Below are 15,233 nucleotides of genomic sequence, written 5' to 3'. Positions count from 1 at the left end.
AGGCCTGCAAAGAGATAATGATAATGCAATGAGACATTACACAATGATAGTTGAGGTGCTATGGGAACACAGAGGAGGGAACCACTATGTCTGCTTGGGAATATCAGAGAAGACGTCATAAAGCGGGTGATATTTGATCTGATTTTTGAAAGATAAATAAGAGTTTTCCATGTTGGGGAGGTGGGGAATAGACATTTCAGAAAAAGATAACATCATGTAAAAATGTATGAGCTGTATTTGGGGAACTAAGAAGTTTGGTATGTCTGGAATGTAGGATGCATTGAAGCATGATGATAAACGAGGTAGGATGAGGGATAAGACACATTTTTTGATCCCATGGCCTTCTAAAAGAAATGAGAAAAAAAAGTTATTGGAAGGAGAGATCAAGTACACAAGAGGGATTAATCTTAGAAATAAGGGGTGAGGTTTTGAGGAGAGTAGAAAAAAATTGGATAAAAAGCTATGAAGAGTGGAAAAAGCCCATCTGAAAAGGCTGCTTACATATGATCTAGAAAAGGCAAGACTGTGGAGACAGACGGTCAGTGCTTGACAGGGGATGGGGGAGGAGAGGGATGAATTGGCAGAATACGGAGGATTTTTAGGGTGTGAAAATATTCTACGTGATACTCTAATGAAAGACACATGTCACTATACATTTATTCAAACCCATAAAATGTACAGCACCAAGAGTGAACCCTTAGGTAAACTATGGGCTTTGAATGATTACAGTGTGTCAGTGGTAACAAGCATAGCACTCTGAAGGGGGATGTTGATAATGGAGGAGGCTATGCACATGTGGAGGCATGGGGTGAATGGGAAATCTCTGTACCTTCCTCTCAATTCTGCTGAGAGCCTAAAAGTGCTCTTAAAAAATAAAGTCTTAATAAACATTTTTAACAAGCTATATATGGAGACTTAAAGAGTATAAGAGGTGACTAAGAGGTGTGCTCAATAGCAGTAAGGAAATAGCATTAACTTGTATGAGAGCCAAAGATTCTGTGACTTCCTCTGCGGTGTCAGTTCAGATTTAGGAGTGGAGATAGCAGGTAGGAAGCACTTTGAGGTAAGACAGAAACTGTGAGAGACCAAAATCAAAGTAAGACAATGAAGGCAAAAATATTTAATCTGCAAAGCATTACATGCTCCTAAAGAGCATCAACAACTGCTACTGCTCCTATTATTACAACTACGCTAGTACTAATAAAGGAAAACATCAGAAGAAGATTCTAGGGTGATGGCAATAATATTACCAAATGGTTGACCAAGGCATCCAATCTAAAGGAAAGTGAGGCCAGAACTGGATCAGGAGGAGTGGACAACTGTAAATCACAGTGAGAAAGAAGGCATCATAATGTAGAACAAGACCCAGCATTATTCAGAGTAAGTAAGGCTAGTTGCTGTAACACCCCAAATCCCAGTGTCTTAACACAATAAAGGTTTATTTCTTGCTCAGGGGAAATCTGGTGCCAATGTTCATTGTGATGGACTTCCTTCAGGTGGTAGCGCAGAGACCCAGGATCCTTCCATCCAGCAGTTTCTTGGAATCCTCAACTTATAGCTGAGCAATTGGCAAGAGAAAAAAAATGCAAATCATGAACCAAATGTTAGGGGTCAGTGGGAAGTGGTTTACATCGCTTTTGTTCACACTGCATTGGCCACAGGTAGCTTTAAGCCACATCCAGACATATTGCAGTTGGGAAATATGGCCCTTCTGTGTGCTCAGAAGGGAAATAAAATTTTCTTCTGCAAACATCCCATTGCCTCTTCAACACACAGTCACTGCCCTCACAATCTAACATAAATGAAGACAGACAACCAACATTATTTCAATGAGACAGTCACATTATAAACTAGGTTCTGTGTAGTCACACAGGAAAAAGTGATTAATTCTGGCTGGGTGAGTCCAACGAAGCATTACTGAAAGATTGACTTTTAACCTGAGCCCAGAAGAATGTGTGGGAGGCAACCTAGCAGAGAAGACAGGGAAGAAAATTCCTGATGGAGAGAGGCACAGTGGCCAAAACTCAGAACTTTGGAAGGACGTGACATGTTTAGATACATGGGGATTGTGGAGAGGAGGCCTGGAGGATCAAGCTTTAAGAGAGAAAAATTCAGCTTAAGGAATGTGGGGCTAATTTAAGGGTAAAGTGTGACCCCATTAAAGATTTTAAAACAGGTGATTGACATAATCAGACAAAGTTTTAGAAGAATAGTTTAAGAAGAAATGTAGACATTTGTGTGGAGGGGAGCAATGTATAAAAAGTAAGTCAGAAAGAGAAAAACAAAGATCATATATTAACGCATATATGTGGCATCTAGAAAAATGGTGAAAATGAACCTATTTGCAGGGCAAGAATAGAAATGCAGACGTAGAGAACGGACATAGGGACGGGGTGGGGGGAAGGGCAGGGTGGGATGAATTGGGAGATTAGGTTTGACATAAATACACTACCATGTGTAAAATATATAGCTAGTGGGAACCTGTGGTATAGCACAGGGAGCTCAGCTCTGTGCTCTGTGATGACCTAGGTGGGTGGGATGGGGGTGGGAGGGAGGTCCAAGAGGGAGGGGATATATGTATACATATAGCTGATTCACTTCACTGTACAGCAGAAACTAACACAACATTGTAAAACAATTATACTCCAATAAAAAAGGTTTTGCAGTGATCTTGGAGAGAAATGATGAAAGCTCTGTAGCAGGAGCAGCAGGCAGGAAGTGATCGATCAATCAGTCGGCTGGTTGAATGAACAGAGTTGTCTTTCTACCTCTATCTCCCAGTCACTGATGTGAGGCTGTTGACCTGAGCTGAGAGAACTCCATCTTCTCCATCTTCTAAAACCCGTAGCCCCATTCTCATACTTCCTCTAACCTGCTCTCTCCTAAGTAACAATGGACTTCATTTCATTTTTTAAAACTTGCCCAGTTCTTGATTAGTTAAAGGTTACATTTTCTGGTCAGAAAGACTATAAAGATTGACAATAATGGTGGAATTTCAAGCACTGGAAAAGCTGACAAGCTGTTCATTTTGAACAGAACATTTTATATTTTCATGAATAAGGCCACCTATATGAGATGTCTCCTTAATTTCCACATATACTGTTATCACATACCAGGTGGACCAATGAATTCAATTAAGCAAATGGATTTGCTTAGAAAAATCAAAGCTGTTATAATTGCCTCTTTTGAACACCACCATTTCTGTGTCCAACGCTGCCTCATAAGCAGTAATGGCTTATTTTATGGACTGTACCATTCCTGGATATCAGTTATATTCTTTGAACAGTGTCAGTTTGGACCACAATGTCATATCCTTCCCTCCCCAAAGTGTCTCTCATAGGAATTTGAGCAGTTTACATTGTCAATAATGAAGCTGGAAAATTACTGGCATTGGAAAAAAGAGATCAAATAGCAAGATCATTGTGACTTAACTGAGTAACAGTATGGTGTTTTTCATCAGTTGTCAATTCAACTGCTGGACTTAACTGGTGTTGTGTTTGAAAATGTGATAAGTAATGACACAAATACATATAATCATAAATTTGAAGCTGGGAGTTTTCTTTTGTGGCTTTATTTTTCGTTCCAGTTCTCAGCCCCATACCCTCTTCTGTCCCCTGAAGACAAATATTGCTGTGCGTTGTCTAAGAAGCATGTCAAACAAAATTACTGGTTAGACTTTTTGTAGAATGGGTTTTCAGACTCCCAGTTAATAGGCTCCATATTACCTTGGGGTCCTTGTGTGGGTGACTTGTATAGACTGAGTTACTGAGCCATTTGCTCTGCATCAAATGTCCATGAGGAATTATCACAGCCAGACCTTGAGATTTTTAGTCATATTTCTTTTAGTTCTTCTATCTATTGCACCAAGTGTAGGGAGAAAATCAAATTCTGCAGTCTATTCAACAAATATTTCTTGAATATTTGTTATGAACATTCAAGATAAGGTGGGATAGGAAGTGAAGATAAGCAAAACCCTGTCTCTACACAAGGAGTTCATAGTCCAGTAAGGAGATATACACACAAACTCCTGATAGAGAATGTAGGGTGTGTGGAAGGATGGAGCAGAGGGGACAGAGTTAGGAGACATTTGAAAAGATAGCTTCAACTGGATTATCTACAATTTCAGGCTAAAAAGGTTCTAAACATTTATGGTGGGTAGTCACTGTGCTAAGTCTTTTGCATGCAAAATTTCATCTAATCCTCACAATTCTATGATATGGGTGTTATTATCCTCACATACAAATGAGAAAATTGAAAGGAATAGGCATCTTTGCCAAGCTAAAAAAGGGAAGAATTGACCTGTCTCTGTTTTTGATATTTGAATGAAAGGGCTCATGCTCCACACTACTTGCAGTGGGATTCCTACATTCTAATTTATTACGTGATTATGGCAGGAGGAGGGATGGTGATTTATGTTATCCTTAGTGATCTCTGGTTGGGAACCTTTTCTAGACAAATCATTATAGTTTATGGTTTGTCTTATCCTGCACAGGAGGTCCTGTCCTAGTTTTAGATTGCACCAGGCACAAAAAACCTCCTTTTCTTATTTCTTATTTTCCCATGCCCTTCACTCTCAACATTCACCAAGTATGACTCACATGAGGCATGTGTGTTCAAGCAGAGTATCAAAGATGAGGAAGGTACATAGAGAAGTAGAGAACACTGGATATCTGCAGAGGAATTCCTTCAAGTCTTTGACTGAGTACTGATATGCACACGTATGGGATAAAATTCCTAATGGTGGAGAAAGAACTTCCATAAGACAAAAAGACTCACATAGAGCTGGGAATATTTTTACAATCCCACCAACCATTGGAGATACCTTGATATATACTGGGTATTGATAGGACATTGAAAAAAGTCATGCCTTAGTAGTGGTGCTAAATTAGCCCCAGGGTAAAGGCTTCTCTGGAGTCACTATAATTATAAAGTTTAAAAGCAAGTCTCAAAATAATCAAATCGATCTGAAAGTAACTTAGCTATATACTGTAACAAAGACCAACACTCTCAAAAAGAGTGCAACTAAATAGAACAGCCAACCAATACATAAGACCTGGCATCCAATCAAAATTTTCCAGGCATTCAAAAAAACTTGAAAATTAGGCCCATAATAAGGAGAAAAATAAATCAATAGAAACAGACTCAGAAATGACAGTGATGATGGAGACAGCAGATAAGGAATTTGAAATGGCTATTATAAATATTTATGAAGATGTAAAGTAAAATACAACATGTTAAGGAGAAATGGAAGATATTTTAAAATATCTAAATGGAGCTTATAGACGTGAAAGATGTATCAAAAATGAAAAATATAATAGATGGGAATCACAACAGATTAGACACTGCAGAAGAAAAAATCAGTGAATTTGAAAACATAGCATTAAATGCTATACAAAATGAGGAACACATAGGAAAAAAGACTGTAACAAGTGAACAGAGCCTTAGTAAGTGTGAGACAATATCAAGTTGTCTAACATACATAAATTGGAGTCCAAGAAAGAGAAGAGAAAGATGGAAGACAGATAAAAAGATTTGAAGAAAGAACATCAAAAGTTTTTTTTTCAAACTTGATAAAAACTGTAAGCCCACAGATCCAAGAGTTTTGATAAGCTTCAAGCAGAATAAATATTGAACACACATACACGTGTACATGCACCATACATACATATACATACACACAATGGTAAATCAAAATCCAATTGATGAACATCAGAGAAAAAAGAAAAAAAATCTTAGCAATCAGAGAATAAGGACACATATAGAGAGGAATAAGGATAAAAATGTCAGAAGACTTCTCTTAGGAAATGATGCAAGCCAGAAGGCAGTGGAATGAAGGGAAAAGGCAACCTAGATTTCTATACTCAGAAATGAAAGCAAAATAAAAATTTTTCAGATAAATGAAAGCCAAGAGGATATCTCGTCAGCAGACCCACACTACAGTAAACGTTAAAGGAAGTTTTTAAGGTAAAAGGCAAATGACACCTTCAACCTGGGTCATTACTTCATTTGTATGATTTGGTTGTTTCCTTTACTGGATCCACTGATCTAAGTCTTGCATTGATGGTTCCATATTACTTCTGCCATGAGATATAGGATATATTGCAGACCTAGCCACTTAACCTGAGGTCAGTTTGGTTAAAAAACCTGAATCTGAGTGTCCCTGCCTTATTAGTCCTGCAGATAAACATAAACCTCTAAGAGAGGCCATCCTCATTGTCAGCTTGTTTAGCCCTATCTAATAAGACAGGTAACCCCTCTGGTCCATATATGGTCCTGTTTTATATCTATACTCTATAGAAATAGATTTTAAGCTGTTGCTGCCAGCTTCCAGATTTAAAGCCTGGGTCTTACACTCTTTTGTCCACCTCACCCCTGCACCAGCTTCTCTTCCTGGGTTCTCTGTTAAGTGAATGGCACCAGTTTTCGTCTAGCCACTAGAGTCAGCTTGATTCTTCCAGGTCCACTCAGTCACTAAATATTTTCAAACTTCTTTCAAGTCTGTCAACGTCTGTCCTTCCTTATTGCCAGCTAACCTAGTCTAAGCCCCTACCATTCCTTACCTGGACCTCAGCAGTGTCTCATGGTCCTCCTATGTTCACTCAATCCATTGTCCACACTGAAGCCAGAGTGACCATTTAAAGCTCAAATCTGATAACACCACTCCCCTGGTTAATGCCTCTCATTCTCTTTATGTTGAAGTCTAAGCCTCTTAAACTTCCTATGATCTTTAATAATCCAGCCTTTTCCTATTGCTGTAGGATCACCTCTTATCACTTGCTACCTCCAACTTTTACGCATTAGACAACTAACAATCCTTGAATGTTCCATGTTGTCTTTTGCTTCAGGACTTCGTGGAAATTGTTCTGTCTTCCGCAAATGCTATCCCCCTTCATCTGATTCATGTGTCATCACCTCCCTAGTGAAGCTCTTTCTGACATCTCAAGCCTGGATTAGGTACTCCTCCCCTGTTCCTAACATTTTAGTAGTACTGACCACACTATACTGTAATGCCTGTCTACTTTTGCCTCCTCAAATGAGACTATGAGCAACTTGAGGGCAGGAACTGCCTAGCACATTGCCTGATACATGGTTGGGTGCCCAATGAGATTTATTGAATAAATGGTAGCTATTAATATTAATTATTGATTTAATGTCATTATTAATTCTTCTAACACCTCTACATTTTCTACAGTGGCTGACACATGTTAGTCACTCAGCACATTTTACTACATTAAGCAGCCATTTGTCATTTACTGTATTATGTATTTGATGTATTGTAATGCCCTTTTGTAAATATGATTTAATTTAATTCTATCAACCTTCCTACCTTGAAGTATGTTTTATTATCCTCAATTAAAATATTTTTAAAAAACTAAGATTCAGAAACTTTAAATAGCTTTCTCAGGGTCAAATTAATATCAGGAATGGTGTTCAAGCTCAGCTTCTCTTTCCAACTGAAGAAAATATATAAGTCTAAGAAGAGGGGAAGAATAATATGCAGCTTCCATACTCTCTGTCCAGTCTTCCCTTTATCAGATTGATTTAAAGAAAAATAACTTAATATCTGTGTTACACATTTTCCCAGTGAAAAGTAAGAGAAAAGGAAAGGATCCTAACACTATGGATACAACATTTATTTCCAGTGTGTACCTGTGAAGTCTATCAAAATGGAATGTAACTCAAAGAAGAAGCAAATTACAATTCTTGTGTGATCAAATCTTTATCTGCAGGTATTTGATGGACCTATAAGTAGACAAGGCAAATTGATATAATACCACAGAATCTTTAATCAGTGCATCAGACGGAAAAAGGGTGAAATGGATGATGATAGTGACTTCGTCTCCGACTGGGATGTAGAATGATTATGTTTTCACAGTCAAGTTAGATTAGTATGTGTAGATGGATTAAATGGCTGTCTGGTGTTGTTGAAAAAGGGAAGTGAAGGCATCTCTGAATAAATATTTTTCACCTAAAACATTGCCTGAAATTCCACTATGAGGGAACCCAGTCAAACATTCCTTTGGGCAGAGAGTTTATATGAGAAATCCTGATACAACATCCTCAGGAGGCTGTGTGATGGAGGGAAAAGCATTCTGGCTTTTGAGGTCTGCTTTCTTGCTCTGCTGATTACTCATCCTGTGAACTGGGCAACAGGGCTGTTTTCTCCTCTGTAAAATGAAGAGTAGGAGCACTTGATCTCTGTGTCCCATCAGCATTACCATTGCTGTGGGTCTATGGGTGATCAGTGATCCTATCACTACAGTAGGCTGACCTGTCTCTAATGCCTCCCCTCCCTGATTCCCATATTCTGTCCAACTATCGTCAGTGCTGTGTGGACCACTGGATGGCCAGGAGTTGGCAGTAGATTTGTGGAAATTATACGAATCAGGGAAATCCCAATTATTCCTATTTATTTCTCTCTACCCTTTTTTTTTTTGGACATTTGACATGGATTTCTAGAGTATGTTTCCAGCTAGAAAGCATTTTTGCTGAGCCATAGTTTCATCTTCTTTAAAATGAAAATGCATAATATGTACTTACAGTCTTCATTGAAGATTTCTTTCGCCTTGCCTTAAGTAATAGGTGAGGTTTTAATGGGCATTGCATTTGTGACAGTGTTTAACAAGACTCCTGACACAATGTAGGCAGTGCAGGAAGTTAGTTTCCCCTCCCTGCTTTTGCTTTTGCTTTTGCTGCAGATCAAGTAAAACCAACATATGTATCCTTATACAAAACTTGGCCTATACAAACATGCAGCATCTGACTTTTAATGGTTCCTCATGCCTGGAGAAATAAACCAATTATATTCTCCTGAGTCAACCACCTCTCAATAAACATGATTCCTTTTGCAGAGTTTGATTTCTCCTATATGTGTGAGAGTGAGGCAGCATCTAATTAGAGCTAGGTTGCCTTAATGAGAAGTTGCTTGTCATTAAAACTCTCATCCTTGAATTGCCTGCCCTGATCTGGAGACATCCACTTGGCCAAGGCTCCCGGTGCTTGCTGCCACCAAGAAATCTTGAATGGCTAGGGTTAGAGGGTCTGACAGTGATGTCAGTTGCTGTATCTGATTTCATGTGACAGCTAATTAAACATTCATTCAGAAAAAAATAAAGAAGTTGTTGTCATAGTAATGACTGACTCCCTGAGCAGGATGCATACCCCCAATTGGAGTATGTGCCAAATATCAGTTTGTTGTGTACAATGTAGGAAGAATTGAGACTGTACTTCAGGGAGAAAAAAATTTGATATGGACAGAGTTTCCCGTGCTTGTGCCATATTGCTTCCCCTCTGTGCAACCACGATTTTCCTCTGATTTCTATTTCCTTTTCCAAGAAGGTCACTTTTCAGGGATTTGTACACTTGTTAAGTGCATTCTGTGAAACTGATGTTGCAGGGGGCACACACATTACAACGGCAATGATGGTGGCGCTGTGGTGATGGTAGTAGAAAGCCGTGTCAGCCAAGGCACAAAAAGCCTACAATAAGCAGAAACCTCACAATACCACAATACCACCTCTGTCCACTATCAGCTGGACAGACGTACGTTTGACTCTTGATTCCTCAAATTTATAGCTTTATGGCCTTGGGCAAGTTATTTCATCTCTCCAAGCATTATTTTCCTCATATTTAAAATGAGAATAAATAAAACTACCTACTTTATGTAGTTGGTATGAGAATTAAATGAGGTAGTTTGTAAAGTGCTTGGCTCGGCAATGGCATGGGGTAACCACTCAGTGAATCGTAGCTATTGTCATCTTATCTTGACGGGTGAAAGTGGTAATAATGTGATGTCCTCGATAATTTCACAAGGTCCACAAACTAAGAAAGCAAATTGGAAAGAGAATTTGGCATTAAAATCCAATCCCTTAAGCCTGGGGAAATATTGTGGTCTGACTCTTTCTGCTCTCGCCCCCAATCTTACCAATTCAAAGCATCGTCCTCAGGGAACATTTGGTAAAAATGGTGGGTTGAAAAAAATGTACGTTGCTTTGCTCCATTCTCAAACTCCATTTAAACAACAGCGAAGAGAGGCATCTTAAAAGGCAAAAATCCACAGGAGTGGAGAAAATGAAAAAAGACAAAGTTGCAAGCAACAAAATTTTAGGAAGTAAAATGCAAATGAATGGGTGCTAATTAACTTAGCAGCACAGAAAAAGCTGAATCTTAAACTAGCACTGGTAAAAGTTGAAAAAGAACTGATTTACATGCAGAACCCCTCAAAAACTTATGCATTCACACCAAGTTCCTCAGGACTTGGGAGTGAATAGACTTGCTTAAAAGTCTGTTTATGACACAGTTCTCTAGATCCCTTCCCTCACACCTTGCAGCCAGGTGTATACGCTCCCCTACTCTGGTAGAAGACTGGAGATGTATTCTCTGGATAGGATAAAATAGATACTCCCTGGACTACAGGATACTAGGCGCAGTTGATAGTATGGCACCATTCTGAAAACAAGGACAAGAAAACGTGTGTCCTAAATATTGAGGTCTCCAGCCAGCTCTGCCAACACAGCTACAAGAATGGCAGCCAACCAGACTGTGTCCTCCAATATAAGACTGGAGGATTCTTCCCCAGAACTGTGATCAGCCGAAGAGGAAAGATTTACAGACATTGATATAAAATGGCCCAAGCTCATCATTAGAGTCCACAGTCAACAAGTCTCCCCACCCCCTTTAAGTCCAGAGCTACTAATAAACTTTCTTATGTCCTGTACTAGTAGGAAATGAGAAGGGAGGGGAGGGGAGGAAAAAGTGCAATAATTTACAAAGGATCATGAATTAGAATCATTTCAGATTTCTCTCAACAGCTGCACAAGAAGCTAGAAGATCATGGAGGAGAGCCTTCACAATTCTGAATGAAATGATTCCTAACTTAGATATCATACCCAACTATCAATCAGGTTTGAGAATAAAATAAAGACATCTTAAGAGATGCAAGTTCTCAAAATTTTACCTGCAATATACTCTTTTTCAGAGAGCTGTTCTCTGCCAAAGAATGTACTTCCTTTAAGCAAGGGGGAAAACAACAAAAGAAAGAATGCCTCAAAAATATATAATTCTTCCCGAGTCGCCCACGATGCTGTCGCGGGGTCCCCGAACCTCGTGCGCCCGGGCTCCCTCCGCTCCGCCATGGCCCCCCGCCGCTGGGCAGGCCCCCGAGGTTGCCGCCGCTGATGCTGCTGCTGAGCATCGGGCTGCTGGGCGCCCAGGCCCATGCGGAACCCACCACCGGGAGCGCCGTCCCCGCGCAGAGCCACCAGTGGATGGACTGCCATGCTTTCGAGTTCATGCAGCGCGCAGGGCAGGACCTGCGGAAGACGGCCTACAGTCTAGACGCGCGGACGGAGACCCTCCTGCTGCAGGCCCAGCGTCGGCCCCTGTGTGACCACTGAGGACCCTCAGCTGGCATTGTTCCCTCACCAATAAACACATGGCCCGGCAAAAAAAAAAGAAAGAAAAAAAGTATATATATATGATTGATGGAATAACGGATGTTTCTGACCATTTTGAGACAAGAGCTGAATAGTTGGCAGAGATTTGGATGAATTAGTGTCATCTACATAGAAAAGTAAGCAAATTAAACAACAGCAACGAGACAGTCATTAGCTCTGGAGAAAAAAATAGTTGTTTAGAAAGGAAAAGTGATCAGTGAATACCACAGGATTCAGCTGGGAAGAGTGTTTACATAGTTGTAAAAGAAACAGAATATTGACCTAGCCCGAATTAAGAAGTAACTGTCATGAGAATATTTGGGTGGCTGGAAGGATGTGTATATGTGATAATGGAGAAGGGAGAAAAACAAAAAAATCAAGAAATATCAATATCTGGAATAAATACGAAACTAAACCAAGCTAAAACCTAGCTGAAATAGTTGAAAGAAATTGTCTCGGGGAGGGGACTGTCAAGTGGAGGGGAGTTACTCCTTTCTAAAACAAATCTGTGGAATCATCGACTTTAAATGTAAATATATAACCGATTAAAACAAGTATACAAACTAAAAAGCAGAAGTAAACCTTCTCAAATGGGCCATGAGCTCTCTGCCTGTGGACTTCTCTGATTCTCATGGGTTGCTGAGCAAGCCCCAAATAGTATATTTTCCTCACCCATCACAGGAAGGGTATGAGAGAGGATGCATTTGGGAATGTAGTTACACATACCTATCCTTATTATAGTGACTAATATTTAAAAACAATCACAGTTTTTATAAATGCAAACCCCACACAATTTTTCCTAAGTATTTTTCCTTTGCTGCTTACCCTGGAATTCCTAGGTAGCTGCATCTCCAGTGAGTGGCTGGGAACGAAAAGACTGCCAGCAGAGACAGGGAGAAGTCAGGAGAAGCATCCAGACACCAGCAGGATGGTGGTTAGCAAGGTGGTGACAGCCAGTGGTCAGCAGAACGTAAATAACAGCAATAATAACTGTTCACATGAGTGTGGAGCTTCTAATTTATGAAAGACATCCTTTTAAAAAAAACGCATGCCCTAACTGAGGAGAGCACCATGTGTCTATTTAATAAGACACTGATGTGTAGGTATTCTGGGTCCACAGCCCCATCTGGGCTCCCAGTCGAAAGCCAGGATGAACTGCAAGGCACGTAAGCCAGCCACATGGGATGTCCAGCCCATATGAGCTAGGTAATGCCAAGCCCAACTTCTATCTGACTGTCACCCCATGAGAATCCCCCAAGGGAGAATCACCCAGCTGGGCCTAGTTAGTCCAAAAAACAATGAAAGATAATAAATTTTTGCTTTAAGCCACTAAGATTTGGGGGGTGGTTTGTTATGCATCAACAAACGTTACAGTGATAATCTACTCCAGCCCTCTCATTTTCCTGATATGAAATCTAGAATGGGGGTGGCCAAGGTTTCAGAGCAGAGTGGTGGTTGAGTCAGGAACAGACTCAGGCCTCCAGACCCTCAGGCTGTGGATTCATCGCCAAAGCCGTTTAATCTATATGAGATCCTGCCGATGTTTTCTTCTCCTTCTCTTCCTGCTCCTCCTCTTCCTCCTCTCCTTCTTCTTGTAACTTTCAATTTTGATATTTCAAACTTACAGAAAATTTCAAGTATAGTTCAAGAGACTCCCATACACTTCACCCAGATGCGCCAGTTGTTCGCATTTTATTTACTTCATTTGCCAGTATTCTTTCAAAGAGAACATTTTCCCACAGGAAGGCTGCCCACAAAACTGACTCCTGCCAAGTGGTTAGTCACTGCTTAGATCATGGGAGTAGAAATGGGCACCTGGGAATGAGACGGGTGTAGGAGGAAATGCTGTGGAGAAAAGGGAGAGCAGGATCACTCAAGACCAGATTTTCTCCACTAAGACAGTCCCTGGGAGCAGTTCCCTAAACTGGTCTGACGTACTGAATACATGTTAAACTTGGAGTCTGAAGGCACAAGTTTGAACCTTGTCACTAAATATATGACCCAGAGTAAGTTTCCTTCTTGTCTCTGAGCTTTGGTTTTACCTTTCTTTATAAATTCAGATTACATAAACCTATGCATGTGAACCAGCTTAGTGAACGGTGCTAAGTAAACTAATTTTAGTCACCTGTATCTGGTAGAGTCACTTGGTGAGCTTTTTAAAAACTTTGATGTTATGGCTCCATCTCCAGAAATTCTTATTTAGATGGTCTGGGGTCCAAGCACTATAAGATTTGAAAACTCCTGGATAACTTTTAACGTGCTACTAAGGTTGAGAACCGCTGTGATAGGCAACAATGCCGTCAGAGTATACTTACACTCTGGGAACCCTTCTGGACTAGATGTCCTCTGTCATGGCCCCTTTCCCACTTTTGGTGCCACTCTCCTCACCAAAGTAAAACCTTAGTTGGGAGTATCCTCTGTTCTAAGCCTGGTGTGCTTCATAGTTATTTGATCATCTCATTCCTGCATTGTTCATTTCTGTGTCCCTGATAATTCACACTGGTAAGATTGCTTCCTAGAAGTGCCTAGCAGATTCTCAATCTCTCTGTTACTAGTCAGAGTTGAGCCCTTGTGCACAGGTTTTCTGTTTCCACCGCAGAGTTCAACAGCTGTCATTCTTCCCCGATAGCTCTTTGTACACCTAATTGCTGCCATACAGATCTATGTAATTTGGGATTGGCAGGAATTGTGACTCAAATGCAAATACCTTTGAAAAGAAGTGTGGAAGGGATTTTATATTCCTTGTTGGTCTTAGCAGGGCAAAAGAATACTTTCCCAGATGAGTGTAACTTTTCTTTTATTGCAAATATATTTTTCTATTTCCCTTTTCTTTTTTTTTTTTTTTACTATTGATACAAATATCCCAGAGATGAACTAGTTGCTACATTTTACAGTTTAAATCCTTCCTTTCCTCTTTTCCTCCCTTCTGCTTTCCGTCCTTCCTTCCTTGCTCTTTTCCTTCCTTTTTCCTTCCCTTCCTCCTCCCTTCCCCACTCCCTTCCTCCCTCTGTTAAAAAAATATTCATGATACTTGTTAAAGATGACAAGGCAGACTTTATTCAAAGGGGACTATCATGATAGTTGTAGGGACCACTGCAATGGAGTTTTACAGTAGAGGAGATTGGGCTCAACTCGATACAACAAAGAAAAGTGGGAACTTATAGCTAAGGAGCAGGGTGGAGATCAGTGATAGAAAATTACTAAGAGAAAACAGAGATAAGGGGGGATTCTGATGGCAGACAAGAATGATCAGATTTCACCTGGGGGATGGTGGAGGATGTGGATATGGAGGGAGATCAGGTATGGAGGATGGGGGATTCTAGCTAAACCAGCTTTGCAGGATTCTTGCTAAAATTAGACAATGTAAAGACAAACCCAGAGACCTAAAAGTCAGGGCCTACTTGGGAAGAGAAGTCAGAGGAGTCTGATCAGAGTTTGGTCAAGGAGAGAATCTTTGTCTCCTCTCTCCTCCTCTACTCTCCTCCTCTTTTCCTCCTTCCCTTCCTCTTTCCTTCCTTCCTCCCTTCCTACAAAGCGTTTACTGAGCACCTACCATGTATCTGGTGCTCTGTTGGGCACAGAAACTGGAAAGATCAATAAGGAAGTGTTCTGCCCTCTGTGGAACTCCTGGTCTAGGATTACAGAGCAACAAACACAATACAATTGGAAAGATGTTAAAATGGAATTATACAGACTTCTGCAGGATATGTTTGGGATATGTACAGAGACGATATTTTAGCTGAATTTGGAAGTATAGGCTAAAGATTTCTTCAGGCAGAGACTGGAGGAAAGACATTC

The 15,233-nt window shown here is 40.3% G+C and overlaps 1 long non-coding RNA gene across 1 annotated transcript in view; it reads right to left on the bottom strand.

The window, feature by feature from the left end:
* Positions 1 to 1,480: 1,480 nt before the first annotated feature.
* LOC125964497 (uncharacterized) overlaps positions 1,481 to 15,233 on the bottom strand; it is an 85,025-nt gene continuing 71,272 nt past the window's right edge. Inside the window, exon 3 of the long non-coding RNA XR_007477564.1 lies at positions 1,481 to 1,558. This is a non-coding gene — a long non-coding RNA (uncharacterized LOC125964497). The remainder of the gene's footprint in view (positions 1,559 to 15,233) is intronic.

The sequence above is a fragment of the Orcinus orca genome, chromosome 5 (genome assembly GCF_937001465.1).
Source record: "Orcinus orca chromosome 5, mOrcOrc1.1, whole genome shotgun sequence".
In the NCBI taxonomy this organism is placed as follows: domain Eukaryota; kingdom Metazoa; phylum Chordata; class Mammalia; order Artiodactyla; family Delphinidae; genus Orcinus; species Orcinus orca.
Note: the sequence above shows the minus strand (reverse complement) of the source record. Positions and strands in the feature narration are given on the sequence as shown.